The sequence below is a fragment of the Vombatus ursinus genome, unplaced genomic scaffold, assembly GCF_900497805.2.
Source record: "Vombatus ursinus unplaced genomic scaffold, bare-nosed wombat genome assembly UNPS02009824.1, whole genome shotgun sequence".
NCBI classification, from domain to species: Eukaryota; Metazoa; Chordata; class Mammalia; order Diprotodontia; family Vombatidae; genus Vombatus; species Vombatus ursinus.
Window position 1 is genome coordinate 7,900,659 of NW_020949602.1, and position 18,000 is coordinate 7,918,658.

An 18,000-nucleotide genomic window follows, 5' to 3' on the forward strand; every position below is an offset into this window, starting at 1 on the left:
CACAGACCATGTGGACGGAAAGGGAAAATTGACGAGAAGCTCGGAAAATGGATCACCCCCCTGGCACAGAAACAGTATAGAGTAGTGATGGGAGATGTCAATTATCCAGACTTCTGCTCGAATTCTCTCTCTGCCCAAAGGAGAAGAGCTGACAAATGTGAAACTTGCCTTAATAATAATTTCATCCTTCAAAAGATGGAAGGAGAAGGAGAAAGGAATGAGTATTTATTGAGCGACATTATTGGGGAAAATATTAAATATTTATTAAGTGTGTGTCGGGCACTGTCCTAAGTACTTTACAAATATTACCTCACAACAATCTTGGGAGGTAGATGCTACTGTTATCCACATTTCACAGATAAGGAAACCGAGGTAGAGAGAGGTTGGGGAGGAACCAATGAGTGGAAACCCAAGATAAATAGTTTTTCCTAGAGCATTTGCCTATACTAAGTGAGTTCAGATCACCGGGCCCATACACACTATATCTTAGGGTTCTGAAAGAATTAGCAAATATGATTACAGAACTGAAAATGAAGATCATTCAAAGATTTTAGAAAATGGGAGAAGAGTCACAGGCTTGGAGAAGGGAAAATATGGTTCCCATTTTTTTAATGGAAAGATGTTGTCTGCCAACTATTTACCAGTGAATTTGACATTATTTCCTGGCAAAATTGTAGAACAGGAAATTCTCTGAGACCAAAGGTTGCAGAAAAGGTGCCAACGTTCATTGGTTGAGGCATTTTCCTCATCTTGGAGTTCCCAAATACCAATAAAATCACAAGTTCAGTCCTTATCTCCAGCACTTAGCAGAGAATATAGTATACATGCACCATATATGGGGTATATATGTATATATACCACATATGCACATACATACACACTCCACACCATTGCACATACCATTTTCCTAGTGTCCAAAATGAAAGAAGCACTAATTCCCTGGGACAGGCCACATGTGGAGTATCATGTTCAGTTATGGGGAATATATTTTAGGAAGAATTTAGACAAATTGAAGAGTATTGAGAAAAGAATAACCAGGCTGGTGAAAGGCTAGAAAGCATGGCATACCAAGAGCTAATCAAGATGGAAGATGAGAAGATGGAAAGGAGAAAGGAGAATTGTTCTCAAGTATATTACGGGCTGTTTTGTGAGTGTTTAGATTTGTCTCCTAGGCTATTGGTAGAAGTTACAGAGACGAAGGTTTCAGCTTAGTGTCAAGAAAAAACATTCCAAAAGCAAACTGAACTGCCTCCACAGACAGCAGTGGGTTGCCCCTCACTGGGGGCTACAAATAGAGGCTGTTTGTGTATAAAACAAGATGGCCCTGAGGTCCCTTCTGGCTCCAAGACTCTGTCATTGCAGGACCTGAAGGATCAGGGAGGGTAGGAAAGAATAGCCCCATTGAGTGAACACTTCATGGATTCATATTACACAGGACTGACAGGCTCTATGAGTTCAAAAGGAGGCTGCTGTAGGGTGGGGCCATCACTCTGACACTGCTGATCCCAGCTGTTTACATAAGAAGGAGATTATTGGGTGCCATCTGCATACCAGATCAGACTTCCAAAATCCCTGTATCTTTCCATTAAAGATTGAGCTCAAGGAATCAAGATGCTTCTAGCAGATTGAAAGAGAGATTGGAGAAAATACCGATAATTGGGCTCATTGGAAGCCAAAGGAATCTGCAACAAGCCACAGTGCGAGGCTTCATTGATAATACTGTCTTTAGAATACAAAGAAAAATCAGGCTGTGTCTCTTAGAAATCAAATGCCTTGGCCTGAGAAAATACTGGGGTGCCTCAGATACTGAAGGAAGCTGGAGCCATATTCAGCCCAGACACAGCTATGTAACATAGACATCCCTGGATGGGGTGCCTCTCAGATGATAAGAGGAAGGGTGGAGAGGGGGCAGAAAAGAAAGGCAAATGGAGCTGGGCACAGGGAGAAAGGCCTAGAGTGGAGACTCAAAGAGAAAAATAAATGGTAGAGAGAAAGCGAAATGTTTGAGGGTCAGAAAGAAATCCACAGGGAACTGGACAGCAGTGTGGAAGCACTGAGAGGGAATGGACTTTCAAGGAGGAAGATTGAAGTGGGGAAAGAAGAAATAAATGTGAAAAAATGAAATAATCATCAGAGAAAGAAAAGAGGAAATTCAATTTTGAAAATTATAGGAAGTTGAAAGTTAAAAATTAAATTAAAGAGGGAAGTATGTATGTATGTTTCAAATGTGTTTCTTTAATTCACTTGCTCAATCTTTCCTGGACTTCATGATCCCTTTGCAGAAACTCATCACTTTGCACAATGACATCACTTCCAAAATTCTCACCTCCTCTTCCCTCCCCAGCAGCAGGGTTTCATTATAGCCTGGCCAGGGCAGGGATTATCTTATGCCGAACTCCAAATCCAGCCTCAAGCCCTTGCTTGCTATGTAACCTTGAGCAAGTCACTTAGCTTTACTCAGCCTTAGTTTCTCCATCTATAAAATGGAGGTAATAACACGTTTCTCTCAGGGTTGTTGTGAGGACAAAATGAATGAATATTTGTAAAGCACTTTGAAAACCTGAAAAGAAATACAAAAATACTAGCTATTATTATTTTTCCCAGCTCTGTACTCTGCCCCCAGTTTTTCTAATCCCAGAGCACAGGTCTGAGTGGTAAGTGATCTCAAAGGTCATTCAGGCAAACCCACTACTGACCAAGTAAACTGACAAATGGCCAATCCTACCTCTGGATGAGTCCTTGCCTGGAAGAGCCATAGATAGATAGAGAGCTAGAGAGAGAGAGAGAGAGATGGATAGAGAGATAGAGAGATAGCTAGATAGAGAGATAGAGAGAGAGAGAGATCATGAGAAAGCCCATCAAAACTACGTATTCTCCACTTCTCACTCTCTGCCTAGCTCCACCATCATGCCAACCTGTTGCTACTTGGCCCCCTGGGAACAACTATTAGAGAGTCTTAGCAGGGCCACAGATGATTTAAATGTACTCAGTGTGGCTCCTCACGCTTGCCCCAGACCCCAGAATCACGAAGGACAGTTCTGTGTCTACGACAGGTGATAACTAATGCTCTCTGATCTGTCTCCTCACGTCTGCCAGAGGATGGGTTTGGCTGTACTGGCTACAAGGAAGGATAGAATGATGTTGTCAGTGATGTTGAGGTTACACCCTCTTCCTGCCCTGGGGATGTAGAAAAGCCACCTTCAGTCTGCTTAGCTTTCATGGTCTGTAATCTTAAATCTTTCTAAAAGGGAAGTAAGTTATCAGAATTTTTCTTCCCTGGATTTCACAGAACACAAATCACGGCCCTGAACAAACCAGAGGTCCTGACCACATGATGAGTGCTGGGAAGGTGTCACCCCCTGGCCTTTGGCCAAATGTTGGGTCTACTAGAGCAGGCTGAGGCTCAAAGCCCTGGCGACCTCCAGGGAGATGTCACGTTCCTCTCCTCCATGGCTGCTGGCAGAAGACCAGCCCATCCATCTTCCCTCTGGGGCTTCAACAACAGGCTTTTTGATATGACATCAAATGGGAATATAGACTCCTAGACTTTAGCTGGAAGGGCTCTCAGAGGCCATTTAGTTCAATTGCGTCATTTTACTGAGGAAGAAACCAAAGCCCAGAGAGAGGTGAATGGACTAGCCCAAAGTCACATAGATAGTAGCAGAGTCAGGATTTAAACTTAAGTCCTTGGACTCCAGATTTAGTGCTCTTTCCACTGCACCAAAGCTGTCTTGGTACAAATTTGAGGTCAGAAATTCAGGAAACAGGGAAAATTGGCCGAGCCCTCCACATTGGGATTGAGAACCCTTGGGTTCCACTCTCACCTCTACCTCTCATGAGCCATGTGGCTGAACCTAGGCAAGTCTCATTGTCTCTCATGATCTCAGCTTCCTCATCTGTATATACAAGGGGTTGGACTAAATGCTTTATGAATTCTTTTTCATCCAAAACTTCTGGAATTCTATGCTATCAAGGGCAAGTTGTCAGGAGAATATGGTTCAATCACAATTCTGACATTTACTAGCAGATTACTATGGGCAAGTCTCCTCACTTATCTGAGCCTTTGTTTTCCTCATCTGTAAAATGGGCACAATAATAGTCACACTCAAATAATTGTTAGGAAAGTGTTATAGAAAAAGATGAGATACTATCACTTTGTGTGAATGCTTCAAGTATCTATTTGCATTAGTGCGGCTATTCCTTATATGGGCATAGACCCCAAATTTTCTGGTAGCACCTCACTGAGAAATACTGGAACTAAAAATTCATTAACAGGTGGCCAAAATGATGATGAGCCTTTCCAAACTTCGCGAGGCTAATCCTAGACAATGAACATATGTTCTGTCCATAGGTCCATGCTTGAAGCTCTTAAAAATCAGTAGAACCTGCATATCTTGTGCCCCAATGGCACACCTTCCTAGAGACCTGGTCTACCTGCACACAACCACCAAGGGGACCTTCCTGAAGAGCAGGTCCCTGAATATACACACGCACACTCAATGAACTCCAAAGACCCCCATTACCTCTAGGACCAAATACAAGCTCCTTTATTTCTATACCATGACAACCGAGGCTCAGGCTATGTTCTCAATCAGCAAGCTTTTATTAAGCATCTATGATGTGCCAGGCACTGTGCTAGTCCCAGGGGATGTATGTAACAGAGAAGACTGAGCTGGTCCCTGCCCTCAGGAAGCTCATTTCTAATTTGTAACACCCCTAGTGGTCTCCCTTCCCAATCCTTCCTCGAACTGTTTTAGAGACGTCAGCTGCTGCCCTACTATGGGGAATGAGTGTTTACCTAGTGCACTGCCTTTCCATGCCTCTCTGTTTCTCCCTTGGTGTCCCCACCCTTGAATATCCCCTACATACCCTTTCCTTACACAAGCTAAATAAAGGCCTATCTAATTCTTCAGGAAAGTTCACTTTGTGTCACAAATAGACTGAACCAGAGGTCTTGCAGAGCTCTGGGCTTGAGGCAACCAGCAGAAGTTCTCCTCAGAAATTTCCTGGAGGGGCAGAAGTTGTAATTATACTACTAATAGTAAATTATAATAGGAGTAACAAATTATAGTAACTAGCAGTAGTAGCTAATAGTAGCTATGACTGGTAGTAACTAATAGCAATAGCAATAATTAGCAGTAGTAGTGACTACTAGTAGTAACTAATTATAGTCGCTAGCAGTAGTAGCTAATAGTCGTTATGACTAGTGGTAACTGATAGTAATTGTTAGTAATAACTAGCAGTAGTAGTGACTATTAGCAGTAAATAATTACAGTAACTAGTAGTAACTAGCAGTCGTAACTAATTGTAGCAGTGATTAGTAGTAACTAATAGTAGTAGGTAGTAATAACTAGCAGGAGTAGTGACTACTAGCAGTAACTTATTATAAACTAGTAGTAACTAGCCACAGTAGCTCATAGTAGCTGTGACTAGTGGTAACTAATAGTAGTAGTTAGTAATAACTGACAGTTGTAGTGACTCCTAGTAGTTACTAGTAGTAGTAGGAACTACTAGTAGCAGTAACTAGAAAAAGTAGTTAGTAGTAGTAACTGGTAGTGGTATTCGTAGTAGTGAGAGGTATATTCTAGGGCAATGATGTCAAAATCAAACAGAAATAGGGGCCACCAATCCATATATGAGGATCCCTGCAGGCCACATATTAACTTAGTTTTAAAATGTAATGTTTTCTACGTTTTGTTGTATTTTTACTTTTTTTGTTCGATCTGTCCCAATTTCATTTTGATCTGGTTTGGGGGCACTCGGGAGGGTTGCAGGCCCCTGGACTGCCCATTAGATGCTCCTGCTCGGAGAGCGTCTCCATGACCTTGCAAACAGGGCCTTATGTGGATGACAGGATCTGTCCATCACACTTTCAGACAGCTGAAGCCTAAACGTTCTTCATGTGGTAAGTCCCATCACATTGAAATATCATTATTTGGGGTTACTGTTCTTCAATTTACAGCTTAGAAAGTGGGCTTGGGGCATCCCGTTGAGAAGGTAAGGGACTTGCCCAGGGTCTCCCAGCCAGGCCAAATCAGTGGTGAGACTGGAACCCAGGTCTTCCTGACTCTGAGGCCTTGCTCCTTATGCACTCTGCCACACTTTCTAACATCTCATTCTTCACTGAGCCAAATTCAGAATTGTTTTGACCAGATGCATAACGATTGTGGCATATCCTTTGCCTGAAGGGTGCCCATTTGTTTGCACACTCAGTATAGGGAGTCAGAGAAATGCTTCGGACTTTTCTCAGGACAAAGGAGAAAGAATCTCCTGGTGTTGGCCTGGGCCCAGTGATTATGCTAACTAGCTGGACACCAGCAGGAAAGCAGGTAGGAGGCCTTGGACTTGGAGCTCAGGGCAGGGCCAGGAGCGAGGCTGCTCTGGAGAAAGAGTATCTATGACATTTGCAGATCCAATTTGTAGCTGGGCCTCCAACAGGAGATACATCTGGGTTCTTGCAGCCATGTCAGACCTGGAATCAGGAGGTGGTGGGAGGGGGGGGCCTGGAAATACAAGCTGAAGCAAGCAGAGAAAAAAGCTAGGTACCTGAGCATGGGCTCCACACCCCATAACTGACTGAATTTGCTTAGTTCTGGGCATGCCATGTTCCACAGGAGAATGTAAGCTCTTTATTGAAGAATGAATGAGAAAATTCTATTTTTGTCTTTCTATCTCTCGTCATCTTGGATAGTGGATAGACCTCCCCACCCCCACCCCCAACCCCAGAGTCAAGAAGACTTCCATTCAAGTCCCATCCCTAACAGATACTGTCTGTGTGACACTCGGCCATTACTTAAGCACAAAGTACCCCCAAGCAACTCTTTAAGACTATTAATTGTGGTTTATGCACAGATGAGAACTGATAGAGGACATTTCTTAATGGATGATTCCCTAAAACGAAGGTGTCCCTGTAAATGTTTAACAACCAGCTCTCTGAGGAGAAAAAAAATGTATTTATGACACACTTATAAGTTTAATACACATCATTCTCATTCTCCCCTCACTTTCTTAAGTCTAGACAAGCAGCAAAATAATAAATCAAGCCCTGAGTTGCAGCATCTGACTATTTTTGAGGTAAAAAACCTCATGCTAAACATTTTTTTAAATCTGTTTTTGCGAGCTGGTAGGGGCACCAGCATACTCCTGCTTATTCCAGTGAAATCACAGGTTTGGAAGGGGGAAAACCTCCTTAACATCTGGCACATAGTAAACACTCAGTAAAATCTTGCTGAATTGAACTGAATGGAAAGAATGAATCAATAAAGGCATGCCAGGGGCTGGTTATATAAAAGATCATCATTTGGGGACCTTAAGTGTAAAGGTAGGTCCCAAACTGTTAAATTATGGAAAAGGAACAGATGGAAAGAAAGGACTGTTAGCCAAAGGTCTAAATTAAATCCAAGATGGGGGTGCTTAATCAGGCAGAAGAAAGACAAACCATCAGGTAAAAAGGTAAACTTGAGAAAGGTCCCACAGTATGGTGGTCATTGGGCATCCGATCATGGGGACACTTTAACTAGGAAAGGATGGAGTTAATGAAGACATGGGATTCGAGAAAAGGGCTCAGTCACAGGAGGACAAGGGAGGAACTCAATCATGGGAGAACTGGGCTACCAAGGTCAGAGGGATGCCAGCAGCAGGTGACTCAGTGCTGAGGGTCCTTTGGCTTCCCTCACCCTAGGACCAGCCCCATAGAGTCACAAAGTATCTGAGCTCGAGCAGGTATCAAATCCAAAGCAGAGGTTTGGATATGTGATTCCATTGGTATAAGGGACATCCATTTGACAAAAGTCCATCTACCAGTAAAGATTGGCACTGACTCTTAACAGTGAGTATTGAGTATTAGAGTCCAATGTCTTTGTTTACAATGTAGAGTATTAAGTGTTCCGAGCATAGTGATTACTAGAGTATTGAGATTCACCTACAGAACTAAAACTTTTCAGGGTCTTGCCCAGGATCACACATCCAGCCTGTCAGACGCAAGACTTGAATCTAGGTCTTCCTGGCTCCAAGGCTAGCCCTCTACTACATTGCACTGTCTGTCATACCATAACCTGTCTACCCACAAAGCCACCCAACCTCTAACGTCCCAAGCACGCTTGATCAGAAATGTGATCTACAATATCTTCAACAAGAGCTCACACAGCTTTTGCTTCAAGACCTCAAACATGGGAGAATTCACGACCTCCATTCAGGCCAGCATATTCCATTTTTAGACATCTCTCTTAGGACATTTCCCTGCCCTTAAATTAAGCCTCAATTTGCCTCTTTGCAACTTTTCCCCATTGCTCTTAGTTCTACTCACTGAGATCAAGAAAAACAAGCCTTTGCCTCTTCCCTATTTGAATCCTTGAAGCCAGCTACTAGACTCACCTGCCCCACATCTTCTCTTCTCCCAACTAATTAATCTGAATTCCTTTTACTAGGTGCCCTCCACTGTCCTGATTGTGCTCCTCTGTGGGCTCTCTAGTTCACCAAGGTCCTTTTTAAAATGTGGACACTAGAATAGAACACAAGAGTATAGGTTGTGGGTTTGGTGATCAAGGTTAAGTGGCCTTTTGTTCATTCAATAAACATTTCAATAATATTTTATTTTTTGCAAAATGGATAGTTTTGATTACATTAAATTGAAAAGTTTTTGCACAAACAAAGCCAAAGCAACCAAGATTAGAAGGAAAGTAGAAAATTGGAAAAGAATTTTTATAACCAGTGTCTCTGATAAGGGCTTCATTTCTAAAACACATAGAGAATTAAGTCAAATTTATAAGAATGCAAGTCATTCCCCAATTGATAAATGGTCAAAGGATATGAACAGGCAGTAAAGCCATCTATAGTCACATGAAAAAATTCTCTAAATCATGACTGATTAGAGAAATGCAAATCAAAACAACTTTGAGGTAATACATCACACCTATCAGATTGGCCAATGTGACAAAACAGGAAAATGATAAATATTGGAGAAGATGTGGGAAAATTGGGACACTAATACACTGTTGGTGGAGTTGTGAAATGATCCAACCACTTTTGAGAGCAATTTGTAACTATGCCCAAAGGGCTATAAAAATGTGCATACCCTTTGACCCAGCAATAGCACCTCTAGTGCTGTACCCCAAAGAGATCATACAAATTGGAAAGGGACCCACATGTACAAAAATATTTACAGCAGCTCTTTTTGTGGTGGCAAAGAATTGGAAATTGAGGGAATGCCCATCAATTGTGGAATGGCTGAACAAGTTGTGGTATATGAATGTAATGGAATACTATTGTGCTATCAGAAATGATGAACAGACAGACTTCAGAAAAACCTGGAAAGACTTGTATGGACTGATGCTGAGTGATGTAAGCAGAACCAATAGAACACTGCACACAGTAACAGCCATGTTGTGTTATAACTAACATTGATAAACTTAGTCCTTCTCAGCAATGTAAGGATCTAAAACATCTCCAAAAGTCTCATGATAGAAAATGCTATCCACATCCAAAGAAAGAACTATGGAGTTTGAATGAAGATTGAAGTATACTATTTGCTATTTTTTCTTCTGTTTTATTTTGTTTTCTCTTTCTGGTGGTTCCTCCTATTGGTTCTAATTCTTCCTTACAACATCACTAATATGAAAATATGTTTAATAGGAATGTATATGTATAGCCTATATCAGATTGTGCACCATCTTGGGGAGAGAAAGGGAGAAAAATGTAAAACTCAAAAGCTTATGGAAGTGATTGTTGATCAATCAAAATAAATTAATAAAAAATAATATTTTATTTTTTCCAATTACATGCAAAAAAATTAACATTTATCTTTTCAAAATTTTGAGTTCCAAATTCTCTTCCTCCCTCCCTTCCCCTGTTCAACAAACATTTTCTTAGTAGTTCAGGTATCACTATTCTCAATCCAGTGAGATAATATTTGCAAAGTACTTAGCCCAGCACCTAGAATATAGTAGAAGCCCCATAAATGCTTACTATTATTATTGTTATTAAGCTCTGGGAATGAAAAAATAGCAAAATCCTTCTCACCACCACCCATAGGAAATAGGGAAATGATCCTCCATATGTAAAAACAGATTGGGATAATAGAAGGTATATCCTCCTCCCATATGAAGGAGGAGCTGGGTGGCACAATGGATAGTGCACTGGGTCTGGAATCAGGAATTCTTGAGTTGAAATCTGGCCTCAGACACTTACTAGCTGTATGATCCTAAGAAAATCACTTAAATTCTCTTTGTCTCAGTTTCCTCAATTGTAAAATGGGGATAATTACAGCACCTACCTCCAATGGTTGCTGTGAGGATCAAATGAGATAATTTTAAAGCACTTAATACAGCGTCTAGAATGTAATAAGTGTTATGTGTGTATATACTAGATGTGATGACAACGACGATGATGATGATGTAGGTGTGGGAGTCAGGCACCCTTCACATTTGAGGGCAAATAACATGTGGTTGTGCATTTATGAAGTTTTTCTTAAACTATAACAGGAATCTACCTTCGCATTTGGTCCAGATCCCATTAGGCTCATTCTAGGATTTTTTCATGTAAAGTCATCATTTGTATATAATATTTAATAAGTTTAACACTCCTTTGAGTCATTATATTTTGTCTCCATCTGGAATTTAACCCAGGAAATCCCCAAAGACAGCTCAGTCTAGTTTATGTCTCATTTCTCATTAAGATCCTCATATCCTCCCTACTTCACCTGACCCAAAAGGAAACCACACTCTCATCATGGTTTAAAACATATTTACTGAATGAAAAAGAAAGCTTAATGGCACAGTATTGAGACTCCCCAAGTGGCCACTTGCCACTCGGCTGACATGACCAGCTCAGCAGCATTCATGACCTCTTTAATGCCTGAGCTCTCACATACACTCTTCCCAAGGAAGCTGATGCTCCCAGAAGACATTAGCAGAGGAGGAAGACTAGTGCACTCCCTCGATGTCATAGTCATGGATGGTGGAATATCTTCCCCTGACACACCCTTCTGGGTCCTAGACAATCCATCCAAGGAGTCAAGGATTAGAATGGTCTCCCTTTTCTCCCTGAAAGCCTCCTTTAGCAGTTAGCTACAACATCTTTTCTCCTCTGGCTGGATTCCAGCAGGTCTCCTCCTCTCTTCCTCCATCTCTCTACCCTCTCTCTCACTGTCTCTGTCTTTGTCTCTCTCTCTGCTCTGTCTCTATCTCTCTCTATCTGTCTCTGTCTCTTGGTGTGTCTTTGTCTCAGTCTCTATATTTCAGCGTCTCTGTCTCATTGCAGAGAGACAGAGAAGAGAGAGATAGAGAGGGGAAATCAACAGAGACAGAGAGACACAGAGAGAGAGAAGAAGAAAAGGAGAGAGAGAGGAGAGAGACAGAGAGACAGACACAGGGAGAGACCACAAGGTTGTCACTTTGCCAAAGCTTTTTCTTTCAGTAATCCTGCCCTACATGGTTCCCTGGTGCTGGTTTGACTTGGCTCTGACCCTGCCAGCAGGTTATTCTCTCTCTCTCTGTCTCTCTGTCTCTTTCTCTCTGTCTCTCTCTGTCTCTCTCTCTGTCTCTCTCTGTGTCTCTCTGTCTCTCTCTGTCTCTGTCTCTGTCTCTCTCTCTGTCTCTGTCTCTCTCTCTCTCTCTCTCTCTCTTCATCTCTGTCTCCTTACTCAGTGTGGCAATTCACAGCATTCCCATCACTTTTTGATTCTAAGCCCTTATTGACAAATGTGATCCCCATGGTGTACAGATTCAGGGGTATGACGGAATCAGCCATAACAGGGTAAAACAGAAGAATATTCGATAGAGATCTGGCCTCATAGAGCAGGGTGACAACGGATTTGGGGCAGGATGGGCCCTCTGAAGTCACCCAGCCCAACCTGCCTCATTTTTCAGATGTGCAACGGAGGCCTATGGATGTTTAGTCATCTAACACCAAATCCAAAATACTTGCCTCTGCATCCTACTGCCCCATCCCTCTTCCTCTTGTAATTAGGTTGCTTTGCTCTGCGAGTCTGAGCAAGTTTATCCTCCAATGTTTAATCAAGTGAAAGGCCCTGGCTAGCTTCTGTCTCAGGAGAGAGGAATGCATCTCCGTGCCTTAGAGTGACCTGGCCCCCAGGGAATTCCCACTGGTACCTTGGCCCCTGAAGATGCAGAACAAGGACCTCTGACCCGCAAGCTGCCTCAACACGTGTCCGCGTGTAACAGAGGAGAGTTTTATTCATGAGCAGCGTGGATTAGAGGGTCTTTGCAGCCCCTTCTTTTTCTGATGTTCTGGGATTCAGAGAATGACAGCCATACTTCAGGGAGGACCACAAGGAGATTTATCAGAGAGGAGTCCTCCTGGTGAAATCTGATGACATTTCTGGACACCTGAAATAACAGTTATTTCCCACTTTTCACTCAGTTCCTGTTTACAAAAGTATAGGGAGCTTCTTGATAAGAAAATCTCCTCCACCTAAGGAGATCAGCAAGCCTTCTGCTATTTAGGATGATAGAGAGTTGTCTGAAGGCCTTAGAGACTGAGATGAAAAGTGACTTTCATGTCTGAAGTCACACTGGGTTAGTGGAATAACTGGGATTCAAATCTAAGTGTCTCAAAGCAGTGTGACCCTGAACAAGTCACTTTAACCTCTCTGTGCCTCAGTTTCCTCAACTATAAAATGAGGCCTCCCATACCAATGCAATCCCTATCTCTATAAATGGAAACAATTCTTGAACCATTCTCTAAAATTAATTGGAGCGTCCTCACAAAAATGGTACAATCCACATGGACTGTGGTCAGTCCTACGGAGTCTCCTTGTGAACTTTCAGCAGCCCAGACACCATTCACAGGCTACAACTGCTTGAGGGGGAGGGGCGGGGATTGGAGATCAGAGAGAGGAACTTGACATTTCCTTTCTGGAGTTTATCCAGACCAAATCCCTGAGAGGCAATAAGGTCCAGTCAAATACTGAATATCCTTACAGTCTGAGGAACTGGGCTCAAATCTTGCAACTGTGTGACCTTGGACAAGTCATCGATCCTCCCTAGACCTCCCCATCAACAAAATGAGGCTGTTGGACTAAATGACCTCAAAGTTCCCTCCAGCTATCAAGCTTATGGTCCCTCTGGGAGACATGGATATACCCAACTTTGTATGAAACAAACGTCTCTGTGGATCTTCTCACTTGGTAACAGTCATTGGGGTCAAGTTACCCAGAGACACCTAGGGACAAAACAACCCAATTAAGCTGGTGGAAAAGGTGAGTGCATTGGAAAACAAAGCAATAACTAATGACCATTTCTGTAATGTCTTAAAGTTTGCAACACTGAAAAAAAACCCCAAGATTTGGAAAAGGCCTCAGAAGCCATCTAGACCTTAACAGGGATCCCTTCTATGCAACCCCCAAAGTAAGTAGTCTTATGTCCTTCCCACTTGAAGACCTCCTGTGTTGGGGAGCACCACATTACCTCCCCAAGACGCCCATTTCTCATTGGTCTATTCCTGGCTCTCTGTAACTTCCCCTCACTACTCTGAGTTCTGCCTTCTGGGATAAAGAGAATGAAGCTAATCCCTTGTCCACAGGACAGCCAGCTCTTCATAGATTTGAAGATAGCCATCTTCTCCCACCCACACCCTTTGCATCTTCTCATCTTCAAACTAAGCCCTCTCCATTCAGAGGGTGATCAATTAAGAGTTGGAAGGGACCCTAGAGGTCATCTGGTCCAAACTTCTAATTTGTTGAATGAGTCAAATGAGACTCAGAGAGATTATCACTCAACCCAGTCATGTAGGAAGCAAGTGTCAGAGCTGGTCTCAAACCCAGGTCTTCTTCATCTGATTCTCATGAGGCACATTTTCAAGACCGTCTCTTCCCCACCTTCATCATCCTTCTCTTGATGCTTTCAGCTTATCAACATCCCTCCTAAATTGTGGCATCCAGAACTGAACATGATATTCCCAATTTGGTCAACTAGGACACCATCCCCTGATGATATCTCCCCTTTATACCTGGAAGCCAAATCCCTCTTAAGGCAACCCAAGGTTGCATTGACTTTTTGTCAACAACATTACACTAACAATAATAACTATTATTTACATAACACTTTAAGGTTTGCAAAGTATTTTGCATATATTATTTCATGTAATTCTCACAACAATCCTGGGAATCAGTGCTATTGTTATTCCTATTTTATAGATGAGGAAACTGAGGCAAAGAAAAGTTAAGTGACTTGCCCAAGGTCACACACAGCTAGTACGGGTCTGAGATAGGTTTGAACCCAGGTCTTCCTGATTTCAATTCCCTTTCTTTAGCATCTAGAGGTAATACTCTTTCTGTGTTTACATCATCTTGTATCTGCTCATTCGATTACATGTTGTCTCCACCTGCAGAATATGAGTTCCTCAAGAGCAAGAATTGTTTCCTTTTTGTTCTGTGACTCTGGCCCCCATAACAGTGCCTGACGCATCTTCAGTCTGCTTAATGGAACAGAGCTCAATCAGCCTTGGACACCAACTGTTTGACAAGTTTTCTGTATATTGTTGTGTCCCTGGTGCCCTGGAAGGGATTGTCACATCCAGAGCTGAAAGGGACCAAGAGGTCATCTTATCCAAAGCCCTCATTTTAAAACTGGGGAAACCGAGGCCCAGGATGATGACTGAGGTCCCCAAGGGAGTCTGACAGGCAGTCAGCAGGAGAAACAAGATTGTCACCCAGCTCCATTGACTCAGTGGTCTCTACTCCATCCCTAGCTGTCCATTCAACTGTGAGCTCCTACAGGACAGGGGCTGTCTTCTTCTCTGCACTTAGCAGAGTGCCCAGCACATAGTAGGCACTTAATAAATGCTTATCTACTTGTTGACTTCCTGAACTTTCAGTCTCAGACTCATTCACGCGCACGCGCGTGTGCAAACACACACACACACACACACACACACTTTGTTGTTTTCTCCCTATGGAATGAGCAATCTTAGAAACTTATTAGCTATGTGACCCTGGGCAAATCACTTACCTCTGTTTGCCTCAGTTTCTTTATCTGTAAAATGAGCTAGAGAAAGAAATGGCAAACCACTCCAGTATCTCTGCCAAGAAAATCCCAAATGGGGTCACCAATAGTCGGACATGGCTGAAACTATTCAACCACAATAACAAAAACTATTACCTGTGGCACAAATGAAGAGACCATGGATCTCAAAGAATGCATCCAATGGGGCACATGTGTTCCAAGGACCAACATTCATTCCAGGGCCTAGAATCTTGTCTCCCTAAAGAACATACATTCATGTGTTCCTAGAGTCACAGTACAGCAGAGCAAATTCTATGTGGCATCTGAGCATGTGGACCCCTGGCTATGTCTGACAGCAGGTTAAAACATCCTAGGATGATGAACAAGGGAACTCTGCCCCCTCTCCCCACTGACTTGTATACGCTGCCTTCTGCTCCCTAATTCCACCCCTTTTATGAAAAAAAGATGTAACTTGCAAAAGCTCCCTCTGCTCTAGCGTCTCTGGGAGTCCCTTAAAAGTGTGGTTTTTATCCTACCCAGACAGCTCAGTTGTTTATCATCAGCCTCGTTTTCTAATGTTTTAACACTCATTGTTTACTGTACTTGGATTGATTACCAATATTCTCCAAGGTTTTAGTAGCTTTGTGGTGGCTGTGATTCACGATAGGATGTAACTTAGAGATAAATGAGTCTGGGTATCATCTGCTGCATAATTATTGATGTTGTCTGTTGTGTTGGGGAAAGAGCACTGAACCAGGTCCCAAGAGACTGGGGTTCCAGATTCCCCCTCTGTGGCTTATAAAAGATGTGAACTTAGGAAAACTCTTAAAAGCAGTGCGTCCCAGGGGAAAGGTCACTGGCTCTGGTGTCAAGGGAGTCAAACTCTGGTGTCAAAGTCCCACTTTGGATGACTCCATTTCTGAGACCTTGAAAAGTCCCTTCACTGACTAGGGCCTCAGTTTCCTCATCTGCAAAATTAAGAGGTTGGACCAGATGCCCTCTGAGGTCCCTCCCAGACTTAGAGCTGTAATCTTCGGAGCCCACGTGGCCTCCAAGATCCCTCCCAACATTGCGTCTGTGAATGTATATTCTCTGAAGCTCTGCTCCTTAGAGCTAGCCCAGGATCCTGCTTGGGGATGGACACGATGGTCTTGGAAAGTCCTGTCCAGCTCTAAGATGCAGGATTTCACGCCTACATTTTCAGAAGCCAATAGTGATCTATTCTGGCTACTCCACAGCCTCCAAAGCCTCTGGTTTTGACTTTGCTTTTTGTAACTTCTATTTTAAAAATCGATGCCCTGATAAGAGCCTGGATTCAGAGCAGGAAGGGACCTAGTCCAGCCTTTTCATTTTATAGAGGAGGTCTAGTGAAGGCTAATGACTTGTCCATAATCATGCAGGTGGGAAGTGTCAGAGATCAGATTTGAGGCTAGGGCCTCCACCTCCAGAGCCTGCATGTATTCTTCTTCTCTGCCCTCAGTTTCCCAAAAAAGCTCTTCCTGTCTGCCTATCTTTTTAAATTCCTTCTTTCTTTTCTGCTTTCTTTCTTAACATCTCTTGCAGTTGACCCCTTTCGCCACCCAAATGCCCCCTCCCCTCATTCAGTTACTCATTAGCTACCACCTGGACTATTAGAATGGCTTCCTAATTGGTTTCCTTCCTTCCAGACTCTCCCTTCCTCAATGTAGCCTTCATAGAACTGACAAACTGATATCCCTGAACCAAAGTCTGGCATGCCACTCCCCTGAGCAGGGGCTCCATATTGCCTCTAGTAAGACGTCACCTTCTTGGTTTGGTCTTTAAAGCTCTTCACCATCTAGCTCCAACAGGTATTTCTGTTCTGCTTTCACATTCATTCCCCCTCATACACTGTGTGTTCCTCTCGGGAAGGTCTATTTCTGCCCCTTCCATATATCATCCATTTCCCGCCTCCACGCCTCTGCAAAATAATAATAGTAGTTAGCATTTGTATAGCACCTACCTTGTGCCAAGCACTTTATAGATATCATCTCATTTGATCCTCACAACAACCCTTGGAGATAGGCACTATTATTATTTTTTTGTTGTTATTGTTGTTGTCCAAAAATCTTTAATATAACAAGGAGGAAGGGAGTTAGTTTTTGTAGCCTTGGCTGTCATGGCGGACCCTGGCACTCTCAAACTTTCAGCACTTAGATCAGACATATGGTTTGGTGTGGCTGTGGGGAGTGCCCGGTGTCTTCCCAAAATGCCTGTATACCTCCTGGCCCTTCTGGGGACCAGACAGCAGGACAGTGCCCCAGCCCTGGGGTGAGCTCATAGCAGCTGATCAAAGGTAAGGATCTTCCCACCTGCCTTGAGGATGCAATTCCAGGCATTGCTAGTAACACAAAGGGCATACACCTTCACCTTGGGGATGTCCTGAATCCTCACATCATCTATAAAGGTCCCAACAACCACAACCATCTTGTTCTCCCCGCCAGGCAGTTTCATTTTCCCAATCATTAGGGACAGGGACAGAAGGAGCTGGTTGGTCCGGCCATGAACAGCCTTTTCAGGACAACCTTGTTGAAAGATGAGTTGGTTCTATGGGCCAGGAACCCACAGAGCTTTACCAGCAGCCACAGGTAGATGTCCTGGCTCTTGGACTCCTTGCTCCAGACTTTCCAGTCCTTGTTATGGCGGATGTCGACTCCCATGCTGGCACCCTCGTACAGGGTCACCCAGTTAGTAAGTGTCTGAGGCTGGATTTGAACTCAGGTCTTCCTGATTCCAGCCCTGGAGCTCTATCCACTGCCCCACCCACCTGCCTGGCAAAAGCTGCTTTCATCCCTAAAATGCTCTCCCTCTTCCTCTGTCCCTTCCTAATTCCCTTTAAGGGATAGGTAAACCTCTTCTATAAGGCCCTGCTTAATCTTCCCTGTTGCTAACGTTGATATTCTCCCCTCCTGCCTGAAATTACTTTGTTATATATAACACAATACATACATATTTATATATATATAATATTATATTTAATTATTACAGTTTTTTTACTTATTTTACTTGCTCATAAATACTA

General features: G+C 43.0%; 1 pseudogene; it reads right to left on the reverse strand.

Moving 5' to 3' along the window:
- Positions 1 to 17,073: 17,073 nt before the first annotated feature.
- On the reverse strand, positions 17,074 to 17,638 carry LOC114036265 (annotated as a pseudogene).
- Positions 17,639 to 18,000: the final 362 nt, after the last annotated feature.